At 45.4% G+C, this 21,331-nt stretch overlaps 2 protein-coding genes and 1 long non-coding RNA gene across 3 annotated transcripts in view; 2 read left to right on the plus strand and 1 right to left on the minus strand.

The window, feature by feature from the left end:
- The window catches only part of LOC138349497 (uncharacterized), a 691,637-nt gene that overhangs the window by 637,951 nt on the left and 32,355 nt on the right, over nt 1–21,331 (minus strand). The gene's annotated exons all lie outside the window — the stretch shown is intronic.
- The window catches only part of LOC123756416 (dentin sialophosphoprotein), a 170,538-nt gene that overhangs the window by 26,450 nt on the left and 122,757 nt on the right, over nt 1–21,331 (plus strand). The window lies entirely within an intron of this gene.
- Nucleotides 3,143–5,490, plus strand: LOC138368609 (uncharacterized). Its single transcript, XR_011229608.1, has 2 exons — nt 3,143–3,578; nt 3,615–5,490. It is a non-coding gene; the product is annotated as an uncharacterized lncRNA (long non-coding RNA).

A 21,331-nucleotide genomic window follows, 5' to 3' on the forward strand; every position in this document is an offset into this window, starting at 1 on the left:
ACTATCTTGCCTCTGCTGGCTCCCGTGTCCAGAGGATCAGCCTCCCTCCTTGCTACACAGTAACGAGGTACAATAGAGATGCAGAGATACAGTCACAAAAGTTAGATAGAAAATAAATGAAGGTGATGGCGTCTGGGTTCGTCTAGGGAGCCGGTCGGCCGAGCGGACAGCACGCTGGACTTGTGATCCTGTGGTCCCGGGTTCGATCTCAGGCGCCGGCGAGAAACAATGGGCAAAGTTTCTTTCACCCTATGCCCCTGTTACCTAGCAGTAAAATAGGTACCTGGGTGTTAGTCAGCTGTCACGGGCTGCTTCCTGGGGGTGGAGGCCTGGTCGAGGACCGGGCCGCCGGGACACTAAAGCCCAGAAATCATCTCAAGATAACCACAGGCAATTTTTTTCTTGCCAAGTTCCTATGTAGGGCATACGTAAATTTGTGTATCTATGTATTTACGTATGTAGGTTAGCTTAGCATTTTAAAAGCACCGAATCACCTTCTGTGGTTGATTGTTCAATAAACCCCCTGAACTATATGTTTAACACATCTCTAACCCTGTCCATGGAGGACAGAAGAAAATGTATATATGATGGTTAGCATTGTAAATGTGTGGCCACGTCTGTGGTAGAAAATAATAATAAAAAAACAGGCAAGTTTATCCATCCGGACGACGCCAGAAGTGTCCTCTCGGATACAAGTGACTTACACAAGTCTTGTGTAAGTCACCTTACACAAGACTGTTCGTCAAAGAGTTTAAAACCAACCCAAAGGTGCCCTGCTCAGCATAACCTAAATTAATACAGTACCCCCTAATCTAATAATATATGCGGTTTTAGCGAACAGAAAACGAGCTTCGAGCATAAACTTTCACAGTTTCATGTTAATACCAGAAGGTAAAAATCAACATTCCTCCAGCCTGTGAATGGCTCCCACTTAACCTATAATCATTGTCTTGGAAGGAAATTTCACTGCTAGTCGGAAACACTAAAAAGATTTTTTTTTTCAACCTGAATTGTATAGTTCGAACCCTTTTGAATTGTATCTTTAACCTCAGTTTTTTTTTTTTATATTTTCTACTCCGTTAAAAAACTGAAACGCTTTTGTCTAACTAGAAAAGTACTAACATATGCAACCCTACTTGTCTATCGAGGCCTATGTATAGAAAACGTCAGTTTTACTGCCTTTAATTTGTACTAATATGTCGCATTTTTAATGTTTTTGCTCTTCATTTAATTTTGCCCCGAGGGGCGAGTTTATTGGGCAGCGCCACTCATCTTGTGAGTGGACACACCGCCATAGTGACAGTATTGGGCAGCGCCACTCATCTTGTGAGTGGACACACCGCCATAGTGACAGTATTGGGCAGCGCCACTCATCTTGTGAGTGGACACACCGCCATAGCAGCATGTACAACACTCCCCAATAGGAAGAAAACCCGCTGGGTTGTTCATCCTGTCACTTGTACCCAGACACAGCTGGGACTTGCTTAACTGTCTCAAGTGAACAGCTCCTCAAACAAGAAAATTAACATTTGTCAACCCTTAAAATCTTACCTTATCTTGCGGGTGCAAAATGGGGGGAATCTTTTAAGAACAGTATCTATATTTGACACTGTTTTCCTAACTCAAACAAAGTGGGGTTTATTCTACAAATATTTCTAATGTCTCTCAGGTGTTTACATTCTCTCAGGTAGTGGTCAAGGCGGTGTCCGTCACTCTCACCACAGATTCTGCAACTCCGCTGCTCAACTGTTGTTTCCATTCCGAATCTCCATTATTATTTGTATCCAAGACGAACTCTTGCTATTACTGATTCTCTCCCGCGGCCACCACCTCTTCTTCGTCCATAATGATTGGGATTGCCAGCTGCAACCATGTTGTACCATCGTACAGATTCAATGGTTTGTGCTTCTATCCTCCTTTCTTCAGTTACCGTGTCACGGTGATGTTGCCTGACAATACCAAATACAGTACCTCTAATTTGTAGTAGAGTCTTGGGTATGAAGTATTCAATATGGTCTCCTCCAGCGCCTTCAGCAGCCAGCATATCTGCTCGTTCATTCCCACATATTCCAACATGGGAGGGGGAGCCCCAACATGGGAGGGGGAGCCTCAACATAGGAGGGGATCCACAGAAACTTGACGACTCTTCCCTGGTTGATTAGTACCCCTCACAGCTCTCTTAATTTCAGCGACTATCGCAAAGTTTTCTGTCCGTTTTTTATTATTAGGCTTTGTAGTGCTGCTTTTGAATCAATGCTGACCACCACACCGTTAGTATTTCGGGTCCTCTCTTTTTACTCTTGTTCCTCCTGTAATATGTTGTTATATATGTCATGTCTACAAGTTTTATTCTCCAAGTCTCAACATTCCTGTGGAGGGTCCTTGGGAAACAAGGACCCTCTTTCTTTCCTGTGGGTTAAAGATCTTTGGTATTAGGATTTTGGCTCTTGTTCCCCATGCCTCTGTGCTGCCTTTTCTGTTCCCTTTAGGCAGTTCTCTTTTTGCATAGGTCGTATTGTTCCCTAGACTTGTATTGTTTGGTGGTGAGAGTGTAAGTCACCGCTCCACCCACTTCATGTCTCACGCTATTGTTAATCCTTGTATGTACTCGAGCTGGGCGGATTCCTCTGATAATTTGACTTCTCTAAAGATCCAGAGTGTAGCAGTAAAGTTACACCCCCTCTGTTTACCCTGTCTGTGGTGTAGGTGTTGGTGGTGATGTGGTGGTGTTGGTGATGTGGTGGTGTAGGTGGTGTTGTAGGTGTTGGTGGTGGTGGTGCAGGTGGTGGTGCAGGTGGTGGTGGTAGTGATATAAGTATTGGTGGTGATGGTAGTGGTGCAGGTGGTGGTGGTAGTGGTAATGATACAAGTGTTGTGAAGATATAAGTGTTGGTGGTGATGGCAGTGGTGCAAGTGGTGATGGTAGTGATATAAGTGTTGATGGTGATGGTAGTGGTAGTGATATAAGTGTTGGTGGTAGTGATAACAGTAGTGGTGGCGGGGAAGATGGGGGTTGGGAGCAGCAGCAGCAGCAGCAGCGGGTGGTGGGGGGGGGGATAGTTCGACGCCAGTCAGGAGGAAGGACCGCAGTGTGCACGTGACTCTAGTGTAGTGAACATTACTTCTCGCTCCTCTTGTCTGTCTCCACCCTCCTGTGCTGTCATCCCCGTCATGACCTCCGTCTCTGGCTGACTGTCTAAGCCGGAGTTGTCTCTCTGTAAAGGCTTGACTATCTGTCTGGTCTTTTTAGTGTCTTTAATCGGAGTTGTATCGATAACATTCTTCGGCTTGTTCCCTACAGCTGCGTTTTAATGCGTGTCTGCAATATTCGTAGCTAGTGTGTGTGTGTGTGTGTGTGTGTGTGTGTGTGTGTGTGTGTGTGTGTGTGTGTGTGTGTGTGTGTGTGTGTGTGTGTGTGTGTGTGAGACATAGACAAACCGTCTGTGTCTTTCAGTGTTAGAACGATAGTTTGTTATACCTTATCACTTTGAATAAATGATAAAGATATGAGGCGATAAGTGATGTGTTTGTTCTCCATCCTGTACGATCGTGTATGTCCCTAGATCAACGGTTGTGAGGTCCATGTGTGTGTGGGAGATTGAGGTGTGTGTGAGGTCCATGTGTGTGTGGGAGATTGAGGTGTGTGTGAGGTCCATGTGTGTGTGTGTGGAAGATTGAGGTGTGTATGGGAGGATGAGGTGTGTGTGTGTGTGTGAGGTCCATGTGTGTGTGTGAGGTCCATGTGTGTGAGGTGTGTATGTCAGGGTGTGTATGTGAGCTGTGAGTTTGTAAGGATGTGTTTTAACGCCTGTAGAAGTGTATTGGTTCGTCCGTATTCCTATTTGTTTATACACATACTAAGTTATACGTTATTTAAGGTATCGTGTCTTTATAAGTGAACAGTTTTATAATTTCTATCAGAAGTGTAAACAAAGACATTACAAGTGAAAAACTAAGTGTCTTTTCATCAAAGGCGCCCTTAACAAAGACACTTAAGGTGTCTTAGCGTAGAAATGATCCTAAAGTTAAACTTATATAATAACAAGAACATAGTTTTTGTAAATTGGAATTTGAAAGAAAATCACATGGTAACAGTTTCACATAAAGTGTGGTCTTGAAAGTTAGAAATTGTGTAGTTGGGCTGTGATTATAAGTGTTTATAAGTGATTAGTAACAATCTGTAAATGGGACGAATATCAGCCACACAGGAAAGGTTAATAACATTATTCAGTTGGAAGCACATGTTAAATAGCTGGATTAGGCTGCAAGAGAGAGGTTATCTTGAGGTTATCTTGAGATGATTTCGGGGCTTTTAGTGTCCCCGCGGCCAGGTCCTCGACCAGGCCTCCACCCCCAGGAAGCAGCCCGTGACAGCTGACTAACACCCAGGTACCTATTTTACTGCTAGGTAACAGGGGCATAGGGTGAAAGAAACTCTGCCCATTGTTTCTCGCCGGCGCCTGGGATCGAACCCGGGACCACAGGATCACTAGTCCAGCGTGCTGTCCGCTCGGCCGACCGGCTCCCGGAGAGAGAGAGAGACTCCAAAGCAACAGGAAGTTTCAACATGTACAGGAAAGTGTCAATAGACTTGTGTGGATACAGATATATAGACCGTATTACATTGTAAACAAACTTTTGATGCAAAGAAGCGCCCGAAACGCTAAGCGTATTAGTGGCTTTAGGTATTGTAGGTACTAGCTCTATAAATTCACAATTATGTTTGTAAATCATCTATGTATGTACTTTTCCTGAATAAAAATTTGAATTTGAAAAACTGCAGAAGTGATATGTTTGAACGGCTGTGATGGCGAAGGCGGTGTTCAAATATGTTCATAATTTGTACATTGGTGCATGTACAATAATAATTACTACACTCGTGCCAATATATTACGACGGTAAACTAAGCTACGCATAAATATGCACATGTATTTTTGTTGTCAATTGCTTGGCGATGTATTCATAGAGAGCGAGGGATTGTTGTGGGTGAGTGTGGGAACATATTAGGCTCCGTAGCCGCGTTAGAATGGTGTGTCGGGGATAAGATAGGTCATGCAGTCTGGACAGCTTCATCTCCCATAACCCAGGAGCCATGCTATCACCTTTACTGTTTACCGCAGTAATCCGTCCTGTATCTTAGGCCTCTCTTACACACACACACACACACACACACAGCTTCAAGTGTAGATATGATAGAGCCCAGTAGGCTCGGGAACCTGTACACCAGTTGATTGACAATGGAGAGGCGGGACCAAAGAGCCAGAGCTCAACCTCCGCAAGCATAACTAGATGAATACACACACACACACACACACACGTACACACACACACGTACACACACACACGTACACACACACGTACACACACACACGTACACACACACACACGTACACACACACACACACACACACACACACACACACACACACACACACACACACACACACACACACACACACACACACACACACACACACAGCTCACAACCAAGGGTATTGGGTTCAATACCCCGGCACGACAGAAACTGTTAGGTACATTTCCTTTCTTTTCACCTCATGTTTACTTAGCAGTCAAATTTATTCCCTGGAGTTGGGCAACTGTTGTGTGATGCCTCCTGAGGAAGGTCAATAGTTGACCTAGGGTGGGGGGGGGGGGAAAGGGGGAGGGGGTTCCTAGATAAGCCTTAGGCTTCCTCATCAGAGAACTGGGGTTCGAGGCGTGACCAGACAACCTTGTACGAACACAACAGGTTCGCCACTGAACCTTTTATCAACACAACATTAAAATATTACCGGAGCAATTCTTTGGTGTTGAAGAAGGGCCTATATGTAGCCTTAGCTTATTATTATTATTAACATCTTTATTGACAAAATTAATTACAATTTTGCCTAATCTGAGGATTTTGATAGTCTTATTAAGTGAGGATAATGCTAGTATTCACTGTCACGCAGGACAGAGGGTCATACATAAGACAATAGGTCTAAACTAGCTGCTACTACAGCAAGTTTCTGCAGCTAGGAGCATGGGGGTGTGGTGGCCGCGGCCACAACAGCCTCACTGATCATCGTATCACCAGGCTAAGAAGCCTAACCTCGGGTCGGGATGCTATACAAACTATGGAAAGTGACCACAGGTATTTTGTGTCATATTTCATAAGGGAATTTGTGCGTTGTTGTTCCCCTGGGACTGTGGCCGTTGTTGTTCCCCTGGGACTGTGGCCGTTGTTGTTCCCCTGGGACTGTGGCCGTTGTTGTTCCCCTGGGACTGTGGCCGTTGTTGTTCCCCTGGGACTGTGGCCGTTGTTGTTCCCCTGGGACTGTGGCCGTTGTTGTTCCCCTGGGACTGTGGCCGTTGTTGTTCCCCTGGGACTGTGGCCGTTGTTGTTCCCCTGGGACTGTGGCCGTTGTTGTTCCCCTGGGACTGTGGCCGTTGTTGTTCCCCTGGGACTGTGGCCGTTGTTGTTCCCCTGGGACTGTGGCCGTTGTTGTTCCCCTGGGACTGTGGCCGTTGTTGTTCCCCTGGGACTGTGACTGGTCAAGGTTATGTTTTGATGGCGTCACCATAGCGACCACGGCAGGGGGAGCATATACCACAGTACTGAATGGTGTCGTGTACTCCCCTAGTGGTAATGTACTCACCTAGTGCTGAGTACATTACTGGGGAGGGGGGGGGGAGGATGTACAAACGCACACACACACGTGTAAAGGGAGACTTGATAACTACCTACAAAATTCTCAGGGGAATTGACAGGGTGGACAAAGACAAACTCTTCAGAACGGGTGGGACACGAACAAGGGGACACAGGTGGAAACTGAGTACCCAGATGAGCCACAGAGACATTAGAAATAATTTTTTCAGTGTCAGAGTGGTTAGTAAATGGAATGCATTAGGCAGTGATGTGGTGGAGGCTGACTCCATACACAGTTTCAAGTGTAGATACGATAGAGCCCAATAGGCTCAGGAATCTGGCAGGGTTAGTTAGGCCGTGTTGGGTTGTGGCAGTGTTAGTTAAGGCAGTGTTAGTTAATGTAGGCTACACTCTAAAATGTATCAAGTTCAAGTATGTTTATTGAGACAAGAAAAAAATACATCTCAAAGGGATAGAGTAGCTTAGGCTATTTCTACCCCCCTAAAATGTATCATATTGTTAACATGGCCTCCATCGGTCAGCTAACTTATGGTCTCCATACTGTGACCTGGATCTCACCACTCACCAGTTTACAGTGTCTACTGACTCAGTTTACCAGCCAACTGTTAGCCAGCTGACTCCCAGTTTACACACCGGGTATCGATCATGTGACTCACTGCTCAAGAACTTTACCCTCCCGGCCTGCAGTCGTCCAGCGAGGCCGCTTATTACAGTGTCACAGTGGATCTTTACACATGTGAATATCTTCACTAAGTGCAGACGAGGAGTCACAATAACCTGGCTGAAATATGTTGACCAGACCACACACTAGAAGGTGAAGGGACGACGACGTTTCGGTCCGTCCTGGACCATTCTCAAGTCGATTGTGTCCCTTGGTCGTCGTCCCTTCACCTTCTAGTGTGTGGTTGACCAGACTACACACTAGAAAGTGAAGGGACGACGACGACGTTTCGGTTCGTCCTGGACCATTCTCAAGTCGATTTACCGTCACTAAATATAGCAAAAGTATACTTCATGTTGGAAGGGTAACAGACCTTCATGTTGGAAGTTTCTCATGGGTGTAAATTTAACACAAAGTGCCACATGGCACTTATTTTTTTCATTGATTCCAATCCTGATCCACCCATGATGGGCACGTAACCACTAGCAATAACTGTTAAAAATTCGATGAACCTATCCTGAGGTGGCTGCCCTCCAACTTGGAACAGAAAGACATACAGACAGTCATTACATTGTATAGATTATCAGCGTTCAGGTTTGGCTCGCCACAGTCATGATGATAAAAGCTTATCTCGTTACAAATCATAATATTTTTATTCCTATGATAACAACACTTTCACAAGTGTTGCGGTACAACGTTATTTAAACCATGTTACTAATGGTAAGTTACCTGGTGTTCCTGGCACTTGTGGAGGTGCTGGTGAGGTCCAGGAACAGTTACCTGGTGCTCCTGGCACTTGTGGAGATGCTGGTGGGGTCCAGGAACAGTTACCTGGTGCTCCTGGCACTTGTGGAGGAGCTGGTGGGGTCATGGAACAGTTACCTGGTGCTCCTGGCACTTGTGGAGGAGCTGGTGGGGTCATGGAACAGTTACCTGGTGCTCCTGGCACTTGTGAAGGTCCAGGTCCAGGAACAGTTACCTGGTGCTCCTGGCACTTGTGGAGATGCTGGTGGGGTCCAGGAACAGTTACCTGGTGCTCCTGGCACTTGTGGAGGAGCTGGTGGGGTCATGGAACAGTTACCTGGTGCTCCTGGCACTTGTGGAGATGCTGGTGGGGTCCAGGAACAGTTACCTGGTGCTCCTGGCACTTGTGGAGGAGCTGGTGGGGTCATGGAACAGTTACCTGGTGCTCCTGGCACTTGTGGAGGAGCTGGTGGGGTCATGGAACAGTTACCTGGTGCTCCTGGCACTTGTGAAGGTCCAGGTCCAGGAACAGTTACCTAGTGCTCCTGGCACTTGTGGAGGCGCTGGTGAGGTTCAGGAACAGTTACCTGGTGCTCCTGGCACTTGTGGAGATGCTGGTGGGGGGCCAGGAACAGTTACCTGGTGCTCCTGGCACTTGTGGAGGAGCTGGTGGGGTCATGGAACAGTTACCTGGTGCTCCTGGCACTTGTGGAGGCGCTGGTGGGGTCATGGAACAGTTGGACAATGCCCGTGGCTCCCAGCATGGGGCTTCTCCAAGACCGCTGGGTGGGTGTGGGGGAAGATAGTGCTACTTACTTAGGGTCTAGCTATTTTAGACCTTATCTACCAACCTTGTTGTACCTGTTGATTTATAATTTAGCTTTCCCAGCGTCTGAATTCTTGGTGTGGCTTCCACAACTTGTGCATTCCACTTGTTGACCAGCCGGAGAGCCGGTCGGGAGCCGGTCGGCCGAGCGGACAGCACGCTGGACTTGTGATCCTGTGGTCCGGGTACGAGGATTTCTTTACATTCCCTTCGACTCATTTCCGTTTCTAACTTCTTCCTGTGTTCTCTAGTCCTACTTGCTCTCAGTTTAAATAGGCTGTCTTTATCCACCTTGTCTCTTCTCGGTATCTTGTATGTTGTGATCATACTTCCTCAGTTTTATCTCCTTCAGGAGTTTGATATTTTGCTGTCTTAACCTGTCCTTGTAGCTTAGTCCTCTTAATTCTGGCACTAATGTTGTTGCAGATCTTTGTATTTTTAAAATTTTGGTTTTGTGCTTCACAAGTGCGAGTTACATGCCGGTGCTGCGTATTCCAATAGTGGTCTGACATAGGTTGTGTAAATTACAATGAAAGAGTCCTTTTATTTAGGTTTTTATAATGTTTGCCAACTTTCCATATCCCGCTGATGCTTAGTCTAACAACCCTTAGTTCTCCCGACGTGCCTTGCTAACTTTGCAACCCGTTCTCGCACTTGCTTTCTGTCAATATTGGCTTATTTAATAAGTGCATATGTGACATGCTAATTGGTTGTGAATATTTTAGTTTACCTTGAAAAGCTTCATAGAAAACACCGACCTCACCTAACCTTCTTAGTATGTTAAGATAAGCATCTTATTGCTTCTTAATTACAATTATTACTTAACCTATACCGTTGATAGGTAATTACAATTATTACTTAACCTATACCATTGATAGGTAATTACAATTATTACTTAACCTATACCATTGATAGGTTAAGTAATAATTGTAAATAAGAAGCAATAAGATGCTTATCTTAACATACTAAGAAGGTTAGGTGAGGTCGGTGTTTTCTATGAAGCTTTTCAAGGTAAACTAAAATATTCACAACCAATAAGTATGTCACATATGCACTTATTAAATAAGCCAATATTGACTGTAAGCAAGTGCGAGAACGGGTTGCAACGGTAGTGGTGGGGAAGTAGCAGGGGAGGAAAGGGATGGTAGTTGTGGTGGCGAGAGTTGTGGTAGGTGGGTGGGGGGCGGTAGAGACAACGCCCCCCTCTACCACCCCCACCACCACCCCCACCACAGTTAGAGGGAGCCTGGGGGGGTGGTAGCCACTCCTATAACGGGGTCCGTGTTGATGTTGCTGCAGCAGCTGGGGGCCCTGGAGGAGGGGGAGGGGAGGGGGGGTGGGGGGGGGGCGGTGGTCCTGCAATTATTTTTGGGGGTATTGGTGGTTGTAGTGCTTACCTATCGGTGCTTACCTACCAGTGACTCTGGGGAAGTAAGGTCTACCTCTTTATGCCCCGTCTTCTAGTCCTGCTGTACCTGTGGTGGTGATAGTGGTGGTGGTGGTGGTGGTGATGGTGCTGGGAGTGGTGGTGGTGGTGATGATGGTGGTGGTGGTGGTAGTGATGGTGGTGGTGGCGGCTGTGTAGTTCAGCAGTGACTGCTGCAGTACATATCTGTGGTATCTATGATAGTAGTGTAAGCAGGACCAGTGAACGTGGGTGGTAGGGCACCACTTAACAAGCGCCCTAACCTATAGTGGTTTAAGGTAACCACAAGCCCACCACCGCCTTAGACACAACCGCTCCCGGCCAACTGAGAGCGACGCTCGTAACTCTGAGAATCTATTCAAATTGAGACGCTTAAACTCCACTAAATCACATAAATTTGGACTTTGCTGTCGATAACTTGTAAAGTGAGGTGCAGGTGTTAGGCTTATGGTGTGTGTGTGTGGGGAGGGGAGGGGGGGGGAGGGGGACGAGGGAGGGAGGGAGAGAGGGGGGAGGGAGGGGGGGCAGGAGGCGCGCCTCACAGCTCCAAACTCCCACAATTACTTCACATGAAAACCTTCCTAACTCCTCTGCCTCCTCCCTCGCCACTCCCTTTATTTCTCGTTCCGTCTCCTTTCCCCTGATTATCTTCCCTTCCCCTCCACCTCTTTTACTCCCTCTCCTTTCATTGCTTTCTGCTTTTCTCCTTCACATCTCTCGTTCCCTCTATCTTGTAATCTCTATTTCCCTCCTAACAGCTTATTTCTCACAGAGCCATCTTTCCACCCGCCGGCCCACACCAAGATATAACTACCTACTACTTTTTAAATAACAATAAGGTAAACAAAGAATCAGCTGATCGAATGTAAACAAAGAATCAGCTGATCAAATGTAAACAAAGAATCAGCTGATCGAATGTAAACAAAGAATCAGCTGATCGAATGTAAACAAAGACTCAGCTGATCGAATGTAAACAAAGAATCACTCAGTAACTACCTAACAACCAGAGACACCAAGAGACAGCTCTCGTCTTCCCACTTCAAGCTCGACCACCTTCACCGCTTTCTTCAACGGCTGGGATCTTCTTCTCACTATTTTGGCTTTCTCATTTCCTTCTCTTCCTCTTCTGGTTCTCTCTTGTTCATTTTCTCTATCTACACTTTCTGTATGCACATACATTCATTCATTACGAGCCGGGATGACAGGCTGAGACCCTTTAAATAACTGTTATATGTCAGCTGATTCTTTGTTTACATTCGATCAGCTGATTCTTTGTTTACATTCGATCAGCTGATTCTTTGTTTACATTCGATCAGCTGATTCTTTGTTTACATTCGATCAGCTGATTCTTTGTTTACCTTCTTGTTATTTAAAAAGTAGTTACAGTACTCACTTGATAATGTGACGTTGTTTACGTTTATCAGCTGATAGTGTGAGACTTGTATTAACCAGCTGATAGAGATGGTTTCCTCTAAACAGTTGATTGTTTAATTTACATTAATCAGTTAATTGTGGGTTATTGTTTATGATAATCAGCAAACTGTGTGGGGGTCATTTAATCAGCTGATTTTGCGATAGTGCTCATTTAGGTATAATTAGTCAACTTGTGCAGTGTGTGTGTGTATGTAGGACTGAGTATATTGCTGGGTGTAAGAGTGATTGTGGGGATGGTGATAGATTGTGATGATGAGTGATTGTGGTGATGAGGGGGAGGTGAATGATTGTGGTGATGAGGTGAAGATTAACTGTGGGCAGGTTTTCTGAGCAGTATTAAGACCGCACGTTGTAATGTAACTGCTACACACATGGGAATATTTGTCTTCCTTCATGGCTAATATTTACATAGTAATTATTTAGAGAATGTCTATTATCGTGTGAGATTGGCTAGCGAGGCCGTCCATCAGTGGTGGTGGCGATGGTGGTGGTGTTAGTGGTGGAGACTGGTGGCGATGGTGGTGATGTTAGTAGTGGAGACTGGTGGCCATAATGTGTGTGTTTAAGTTGTTGGGATCGTTGTTGTGGTAGTTATGGTGGGGCAGGTGAGGTAATTGTGAGGATAAAGCACCAAGCCAGTATGACTATTTAGAACTTAGAGAGGACATGGTGCCAATCTAATTGGACCACTGGGATCGAACGCGGATCGTGGAAGACACGAGGCGGCCGCTCCACCGACCGCTTATCGTGTTTGGGTGGAGTTGGGGGGGGGGGACGGTTGTGGTGGACCGTGGCAGCTGTTGTGGCTTGCCAGGTGCATGCATAGTTTTTGCTCGACTGCTTCTTATATGCAAACACTATATTGGTTCATACTCTGAGTATGCTACCATGCAAGATAGTATACCCAACACCCTGTGTAGTGTTAGCGGGTATACTCTCCACCCCCCCCCCCACCCTGCTGCTGCCACCAGTAGCTCATAATTGGCACACATATGATAAGCCACACCTGCCACATACACCGTGTGTGTGTACTCACCCTAATTGTGCTTGTGGGGGTTGAGCTTTGGCTCTTTGGTCCCGCCTCTCAACCGTCAATCAACTAATGTACAGGTTCCTGAGCCTACTGGGCTCTATCATATCTACACTTAAACCTGTGTATGGAGTCAGCCTCCACCACATCACTTCCTAATGCATTCCATTTATGTGTGTGCGTGTGTGCGTGTGTGTGTGTGTGTGTGTGTGTGTGTGTGTGTGTGTGTGTGTGTGTGTGTGTGTGTGTGTTTCTAAATTTACCATGGGGGTGTGTGCATGCATTTTTTTGTTTACGACAAAAATCATTTCCATAATGATTGTAAGTTTGGACTGGCTCATGATTGTTAGTAAATTTGGACTGGCTCATTTTATAAATTCGAGTCCCGGAAACGCAAAAGCAGCCTCGGACCAGGACCTGTTATCTAGTGGAGCCGCGTATGCCGTGACGGGGCACAGATGACAGTGTGTACGCGTCTCCTCTCTCACCACCACAATCACCACCATCCCACCGTCAGGTGAACCAGTCATTACGCAGATGTCTTTACTCCCTTCACGTGATCCGGCCAATTGAATCCGGTGGCCAGTCTGCCATTACGGCATACAGACCAATCACGTTTCCCCCACGCTCGACGCACCGACCAATCACACTCCTCAAGCTTGCCGCACGAACCAATCATGTTACTGAAGCTGTAGCATGTAGCAACCACCCCGCAAATTAACAACACAATAGAAATAACATACATGGTAGATAATGGATAATTGAACAAAGTGAATTACACAGGAAAACGGGCGAGAGAGTGAGAGACAAAATAAGCCAACATACAAACATTGGGGGAGAAAATACACAAATGTTTAGCATCTCTTACAATCACCGTTTGTTGTTGTTTAAGATTCAGCTACTGGGAACACAAAGTTCCAAGTAGCACGGGCTATGGTGAGCCCCGTTGTGGACTTACCCGGCACAGGAGCGGGGCTGGAACTGTTTACTATCACCGTTATGGCGGGAAAATATAATCCAAGAATCAGAAGCCCTGACCTCTATAATCCCCCATAATCCTCAGTATCCTGACCGCTATAATCCTCAGTATATATCATTAAAGATGCGTCGATTTAAAAATGTTTTAATATTTTTAGATTCACAATTTACCGTGTCGCTTCGAGGTATTTCTGTATTAAGTTACCTACCTTGAGGTGCTTCCGGGGCTTAGCGTCCCCGCGGCCCGGTCGTCGACCAGGCCTAAAGCTGCCTATGGTAAAGTTACCATAGGGAAGCTCTCGGCTGTACTTCGTTCCTTCCTTCATGATGGCGGAGTTTGTCAAGCTTTCCTAACTCAAGATTTTGAGATTACCAGCTCGGAAGTAGCCATTTTAATTATAATTTCGAGCGTAACCTAATAAGTATGAGTCTAAAAGTCAGTATATATATATATATATATATATATATATATATATATATATATATATATATATATATATATTGGTGTATACTGGCAGCAGGTTTTCTTTCAAACATGTTTCATTGAATATGACCGCATATTCTGTATTTATTATTTTCTGGTTTAGGGCTTCTATCCCTCTAACTATTTTCTTAGCATCAGGGCTTAATTGAAATAGGAGTTCTCCAAAACTCATTTTCGTACTTTTAAGGTGAAGAAAAGAAGTGATTTACTATAGAGTGTATTACACTTATTTGTATAATTTGCACGACGTTTCGAACCTCCATGGTTCATTCTCAAGTGAACAGATCTTACAATACTAGTTGATTTTATACCCGCATTAGGTCAGGTGATAATACAATGAAGGTGAAAACATGGGGGGATACATAAGGGATAAACATAGGGGCTGCAGAAGGCTTATTGGCCCATACGAGGCATCTCCTATCTAAACACAAAGATTAATCCAGTGTAATTGGCCTGTTATGTTGGACATTGTCTTCTGTGTTGGCATCAATATGTTCTTGTCTTGTCCTTACTCTCATGGTGGGTAGAGTAAATAGTTCCGTGATTTGGGTGTTCATGGTAGGTCGCTCAATTCTTATGTGAATTGCCTGGCAATTCACACACACATATATATATATATATATATATATATATATATATTGTGACGGTAACGCGTTGGTGTTCGGCTGTTTAAGGCTAGGGGTATGGCCTCGTCACATAGTTATAAAAAAAAATAGAAAAACTGGAACTTCGTCTGTGATAAGGTAAGGAGAAGACACACAAAACACAAGTAAACTTTAACAATGAAATTTTAATTACGTTAAATAAATCAAAACATGAAAATAATGCACAAACAAATTCTTATAATAAAATCAATGAATCAAAAGAATAAGAATACAAAAATGAAAAGTTACGTTAAGGCAAAATAACAAGAAGTGCAATACAACAGTAAGTGGGAGGTGCTGGAATATTGGCTTAAAGCCACCACCTCTCTCAGTACACTCTAGAGTCTAGCTGGGAGGTGTGCTGGCTACGAAAGCACGGAACATTCTGAAGACTGATGTTGGGGCGACCCCAGACATCGGGTAGTATGGGGGGGGGGCGAGGCAGGTGCAGCCAGACCGGCGACCAATCAGCGGAGTCGTAGCGATCAACGGGTAGTTTGGTGGTTGGAGTTCGAACAGGTGGCTGGTTGCATACGTTTCTGCTCACCCTGGCAAGCCTTGCTGGTGTTTGTTGTCGTTGTTGGACATTTCTTCCATAGTCTTTTATATAGTTGTGAAGACGTAATTTTGGAGGGAAGAGCAGGCTCAATCTCTTGAAGGAGATTATCGTCACAACTCTCCCCCGAAGCCTGCGGTTCTGGAAGAAGTACGTCGTTATGTGGTGGAGTAATGGATGGAGTCGCTTCTACTTCATAAACTCTGGAGAGATCATGGGCTAAGATGTTGTCAGACTCTTGGTATAGCGTGTCTCCAGGTTGAATTTCTGCAGGTAGCAAGCCCATAGTAGAAGACGTTGAGATGAGAAGTGGGCGTGCTGCAGGAGGTGTAGGGTGGTGTGGTCCGTATTGATGGTGGACCGAGCACTTTTCAGGTGTGGAGTGAAGTGCTGAAGCTTCAGGATGAGGAAGAGTAGCTCCTTGCCAATTGTTCCGTAGATCCTTGTAGCAGTAGTCGCTGACAGGTGTATTCTTCTCGCCTCGTTGCTGCATCACGACACCACCCACGTCGGTACCATTGGCGTCGACATGGAGGATGAAGGGCTTATCTGACGAGGTGAGAGTGGAATTAGAAGAGGGCATAGGAGCACGATTATTATCCTGAAAGCATTTGGGAAGATCATTAAGGATTTTGGAATTAGAAAGCGCCGACTCCTTGTCAGTGCTTTCGGGAGAAGAAGCTGGGAAGGTCTCACTGTGGATGTAGGGTTCTGTGAATGTGGAATAATTAGTCAAGACAGTGGGAGGAGTACCATTATATTGCTTCAGGAGGTTGACGTGGCACAGCTGGGTCTTCCGCCGCCTATCTGGAGTCTATCACATAATTATTATTATTCCTGCACTCTTTGACGCAGTAGGGTCCTGAAAATTTGTTTTGTAAAGGTGAACCTGGGATAGGGAAATAAGCAAGGACGAAGTCTCCCGGCTTGAATTTTCTTACTTTGCTGGTCTGGTCGTAATGAGTCTTCATTCTCACCTGGGCTTTCAATAGATTATCATGGGCAAAGCGGTGGACTCTCTCTAGAATGTGCTGAAGGTTTTGAAGAAACTGGGGCACATTCTGATGCTCACTGAAGGTGGCATCTCTGAGAGAGTCTTTGAAAGCCTTAAGGGGAGTACGGCACTTACGGCCGTAGAGCATCTCATAAGGAGATACTCCTAGGGACTCATTGGGGAGATTTCTGAAAATACACATTATTAGGTCAATCTGCTTATCCCAATCCTTTGAGGTTTCACTACAAAACTTTTTCAAGAGTGCTTTGATGGTCTGATGACTACGTTCAAGAGAACCCTGTGAAGCAGGATGATAGGGGCTGGACAATACCTGTTTGATGTTGAACTCCTCCAGTGTCCTTTTGAAGAGATCACTGGTGAAGTTGGTGCCACAGTCACTTTGAATCTCCCTGGGAAATCCGTATTGAGTGAAGATCTTCAATAGATGTTTGATAACCGTAGCAGCCGTGATGTTCTTCACTGGAACTGCTATGGGAAATCTGGTGGTAGGACACAGGATGGTTAGGATGTAGGCGTTACCTGAACTGGTCCGAGGTAAAGGACCGACACAGTCTATTATGAGTCTGTGGAAAGGTTCCGCAGGCACCTGTATGGGAATCAGTGGTGCTCTGGGAATGGAGACGTTCGGTTTGCCTGCCATCTGACATGTATGACACTGTTTTACGTACTGTTTGACGTTGTTTACCATACCTGGCCAGTAGTAGTCTTGACGAATCCCATGGTAAGTCTTGTTGAAGCCGTAGTGGGAGAATGCTCCATGGGCCAGGTGTAGAATAGTGGGCCGCAGGCTGGTGGGAATCACAAGTTGTTCGGTGTTGGCCCAATCGTCCTCCTCCTTCAGTTTACTGGGTCTATATCTGCGGTAGAGCAAGTCGTTCTCTAGGAAGAACCCAGGAATACTGTCGGGTTGAGTCTCAGCCTGGAAAAACAATGGTGTTAAAGTAAGATCTTCCCTCTGCAACTTACGGAACTCCAACTTGGTCAGATGCGGGGGTAGTTTCTGAGGGTCTTGAGGGACAGCGGTGGCAGTAGAGTCAGCTGGCTGTGGACGTGCGGTTTGTGCACGGGTGGTCACGAGAACCGGAGGAGAAACATCATCACTCTCTTGAACCTCTGCTGGAACATACTCAAGAATAGGGTTACTTGGCACAGAGTTACACACCTGGGGTTTGTCCATGACGATCAGGTTGGTTGGTTGCAGGTCTTCTGCCAAGTCGTTGCCTAGGAGAAGTTGCACTCCAGGCATGGGAAAAGGCTTTTCCCTGACGGCGACTTGGACTTCCCCGTTCACGTAGGGACAATCCAGGTGGACTCTGGCGAGAGGGTATGGAGTAGTAGCAGTGAGGTCAGTGATGAAGACCGTTTCCCCGGTGTAGACTATGTTGGGCACAGCCGACTTCAAGATGATCGATTGTAGAGCCGCTGTGTCCCTCAAGATCTTCAATTTGAAACGTCCCTCCGGATTTGAACCGTTGGCAGAGACAGTTCCAGTATACAGGTGGTTACTGAAAAGAGAAAGATCATTAACATCAACACCAACATTCATCACAGGCTTACCGGACTTAGGAGGAGTTGGTTTGGGTCGTTGTTGGTCAGTGGTTCCCTTGTATTGAGACTTACCACACTTGTCTATGGTATGTCCATAGAGTCTACAATACTTGCAGTACAGTTGTGAACCAGCTTGATCGGGGCTCACCTTCTCGTAACTGTACCACGACTTCTTACTGGAGGATGGTTCAGGTGTCAGCCGGTGGATGAGGCTGTAAGTGTCAGCCGACTTAGCACACTTCAGGTAGTCGGTTTCTTCTTTATCTGCTAAGTAGAGGCGGACAGGAGGCGGCACACGTCTCAAGAATTCTTCAACAAGCATCAGGTTCACGAGTTCTGTAAAAGTAGAGACATGTGCTGCTTCCAGCCATTTCATGAAATACCTCCGTTTCGTGTTAGCAAACTCGAGGAAGGTAGTGGTACTTGCCTTCAGGTGGTCACGGAATTTCCTTCTATAACTTTCGGTGGAAAGTAGGTAGGCGTCTAACACTGCTTGTTTCAGAGTGTAGTAGTCATTCTCAGACGCCAAAGTACTGAGTGTGACTGCAGCTCTACCTGTAAGATGGACTCTGAGAAGTGTTGCCCATTGGTCGACAGGCCAACTGAGTTGATTAGCGAGGGTTTCAAAGGTGGTAAAGAACACATCAACTTCTGCTTCTACAAAGGATGGCATTAACTTACTTGCATGTGATATATTAAAACTGACGGGAAGATTGGCAGTAGCTTGTTGGCGTTGAGTGAAGTGTGAAGTTTCCAAGGAGATTTCGCGTTGACGACACTCTAGAGCCAGAGTCGCTTGTTGCTTGTCATGTTCGCGTTGCATCTCCAACTCGCGTCGTTTGGTTTCAAGCTGTACTCGTTCCCGCTCCTGGAGTAGTGCAACCTCACGTTCTTGTTCGTCTCTCCTCAAGGCAGCTTCACGTTCTCTGAGGGTGATTTCTCGTTCTTGTTCTTCCCTCCTCAAAGCAGCTTCGCGTTCTTGTTCGTCTCTCCTCAAAGCGGCTTCGCGTTCGTGTTCTTCCCTTCGTATGGCAGCTGCTTCTCTTTGCTGCTCACGTTCAATCTTGGCCAGCTCTAGTTTAAGTTTCATCGTTGCCAAGTCAGTTTTCTCTGCAATATAGTAAGTTTCATGAGTTTCAGAGTCTATCTTACCTTGCTCTAAATAGTAATCCAGCAACAGGTTGTGTAGGTCATTTTTGTTGGCTTGGTAGGGAACTTCTAGTTGATACTCATGTGCAAGAGTTTGTAGTTCAGTCCTCTTGGCACGACTCAAAGTCCCTATTTCACCTGCTGGATTTGCACGGAAAGTTTGGAGACGAAACATGGTGAAATTAGCAAATAAAGGTACACGAATGTTCAATAATGAAATGTCAGAAACAGGACAACGTGGCAACTGGTACCTATCCTGTGTGATCTTTAACAATTAACGTTAAGTGAAAGATATTAAATGATTAAATTAAATCAAGGGCGCAGGAAATCTTGTACCCGGTACTCATGTAAGAGAATAAGGGCAAGAAAATCCTACTAACAAATGAAACAAAGTTTCGAAAACAAATGAAACAGTTAAATGCTTCAAAAGTAAAATTGGTAGTCCAAGGATGTAGGCATACCTTGCCAAGTCTCTATAGGACATAAAGCAAGTTTTTCCTACTGAATTTAATATGATACTTACAGAATTAGCGAACTTTTGTGCTCTGAAAAAATAAGCTAATTCCCTACCGTTGTATGTATCATCATCTCTGACTGACGTGTAGGGGTGCGAGGTGTCAACTTGTGACGAGAACTGCTGCTGAGGTCCCAATTCAGCAACTAAAGTTCGAGCTAGAGGAACTATGGCCCTCTTTGTCCTCCTACAGTCAGATTGCAGAAGATTGGGTACTCTTGACCCGGGGCAGACCACAGTACCAGGGTACCAATATGATGATCTGTCAGAATGAGAAATATTCAAGGGACATAGATGGTAAATACGAGTAATAACATGGAGGGAGAGATGACCAATTAAGAGTATGACTGAGGCCTACAGTCACCACGTAATCCAAAGTTGTCTCACCTTCACTATATGTTACTCTCGTAATGCACAATACACCGCACCTTATAAAAAATGAAATTGAATGAAAAATAGTAAAGCTACGTTAACAAAGTTAAATACGCTTACCATAAATTACCACTTGGCACCAGTACCTGAGTGAAGCTCCTAGGACAGGCCCCCATAAAACTTGTGACGGTAACGCGTTGGTGTTCGGCTGTTTAAGGCTAGGGGTATGGCCTCGTCACATAGTTATAAAAAAAAATAGAAAAACTGGAACTTCGTCTGTGGTAAGGTAAGGAGAAGACACACAAAACACAAGTAAACTTTAACAATGAAATTTTAATTACGTTAAATAAATCAAAACATGAAAATAATGCACAAACAAATTCTTATAATAAACTCAATGAATCAAAAGAATAAGAATACTTAAATGACAAAATGAAAAGTTACGTTAAGGCAAAATAACAAGAAGTGCAATACAACAGTAAGTGGGAGGTGCTGGAATATTGGCTTAAAGCCACCACCTCTCTCAGTACACTCTAGAGTCTAGCTGGGAGGTGTGCTGGCTACGAAAGCACGGAACATTCTGAAGACTGATGTTGGGGCGACCCCAGACATCGGGTAGTATGGGGGGGGGGGCGAGGCAGGTGCAGCCAGACCGGCGACCAATCAGCGGAGTCGTAGCGATCAACGGGTAGTTTGGTGGTTGGAGTTCGAACAGGTGGCTGGTTGCATACGTTTCTGCTCACCCTGGCAAGCCTTGCTGGTGTTTGTTGTCGTTGTTGGACATTTCTTCCATAGTCTTTTATATAGTTGTGAAGACGTAATTTTGGAGGGAAGAGCAGGCTCAATCTCTTGAAGGAGATTATCGTCACAATATATATATATATATATATATATATATATATAATATATAGTAACAGCCGCTAGTAGAATTAATTCTGGTGTTCAATGGAATTAACTAGTATTGTACAGGTGTAACAAGATAGTGACTAGTTGCGTGTTTGAGGGAGGCCAGGAAGACGGAACAGGTAACGGAACGGAAGCTCAGGAGGAACGGTAGTAGCAACAGGAGCTGCAGGAACAGTAACAAAGTGAACAGTGTGCTGTGAACAGTGTGTTGTGAGGAGAGAGTTGGTGGCGTTTCAGCTGTTAGTGAAGGTTGTGGTGTGAGGGGATGAGAGAGAGAGAGGCGTCGTGGTGGTGGTGGTGGTGGTGACGACCTGGAAGAGACAGTGAAGGAGGAGACATCTTGGTACTGTGACGGGTACCTGAAACGACTCGCTATGCCGGCCTTCGCTGTGGTA

Source organism: Procambarus clarkii, chromosome 25, assembly GCF_040958095.1.
Source record: "Procambarus clarkii isolate CNS0578487 chromosome 25, FALCON_Pclarkii_2.0, whole genome shotgun sequence".
NCBI lineage: Eukaryota > Metazoa > Arthropoda > Malacostraca > Decapoda > Cambaridae > Procambarus > Procambarus clarkii.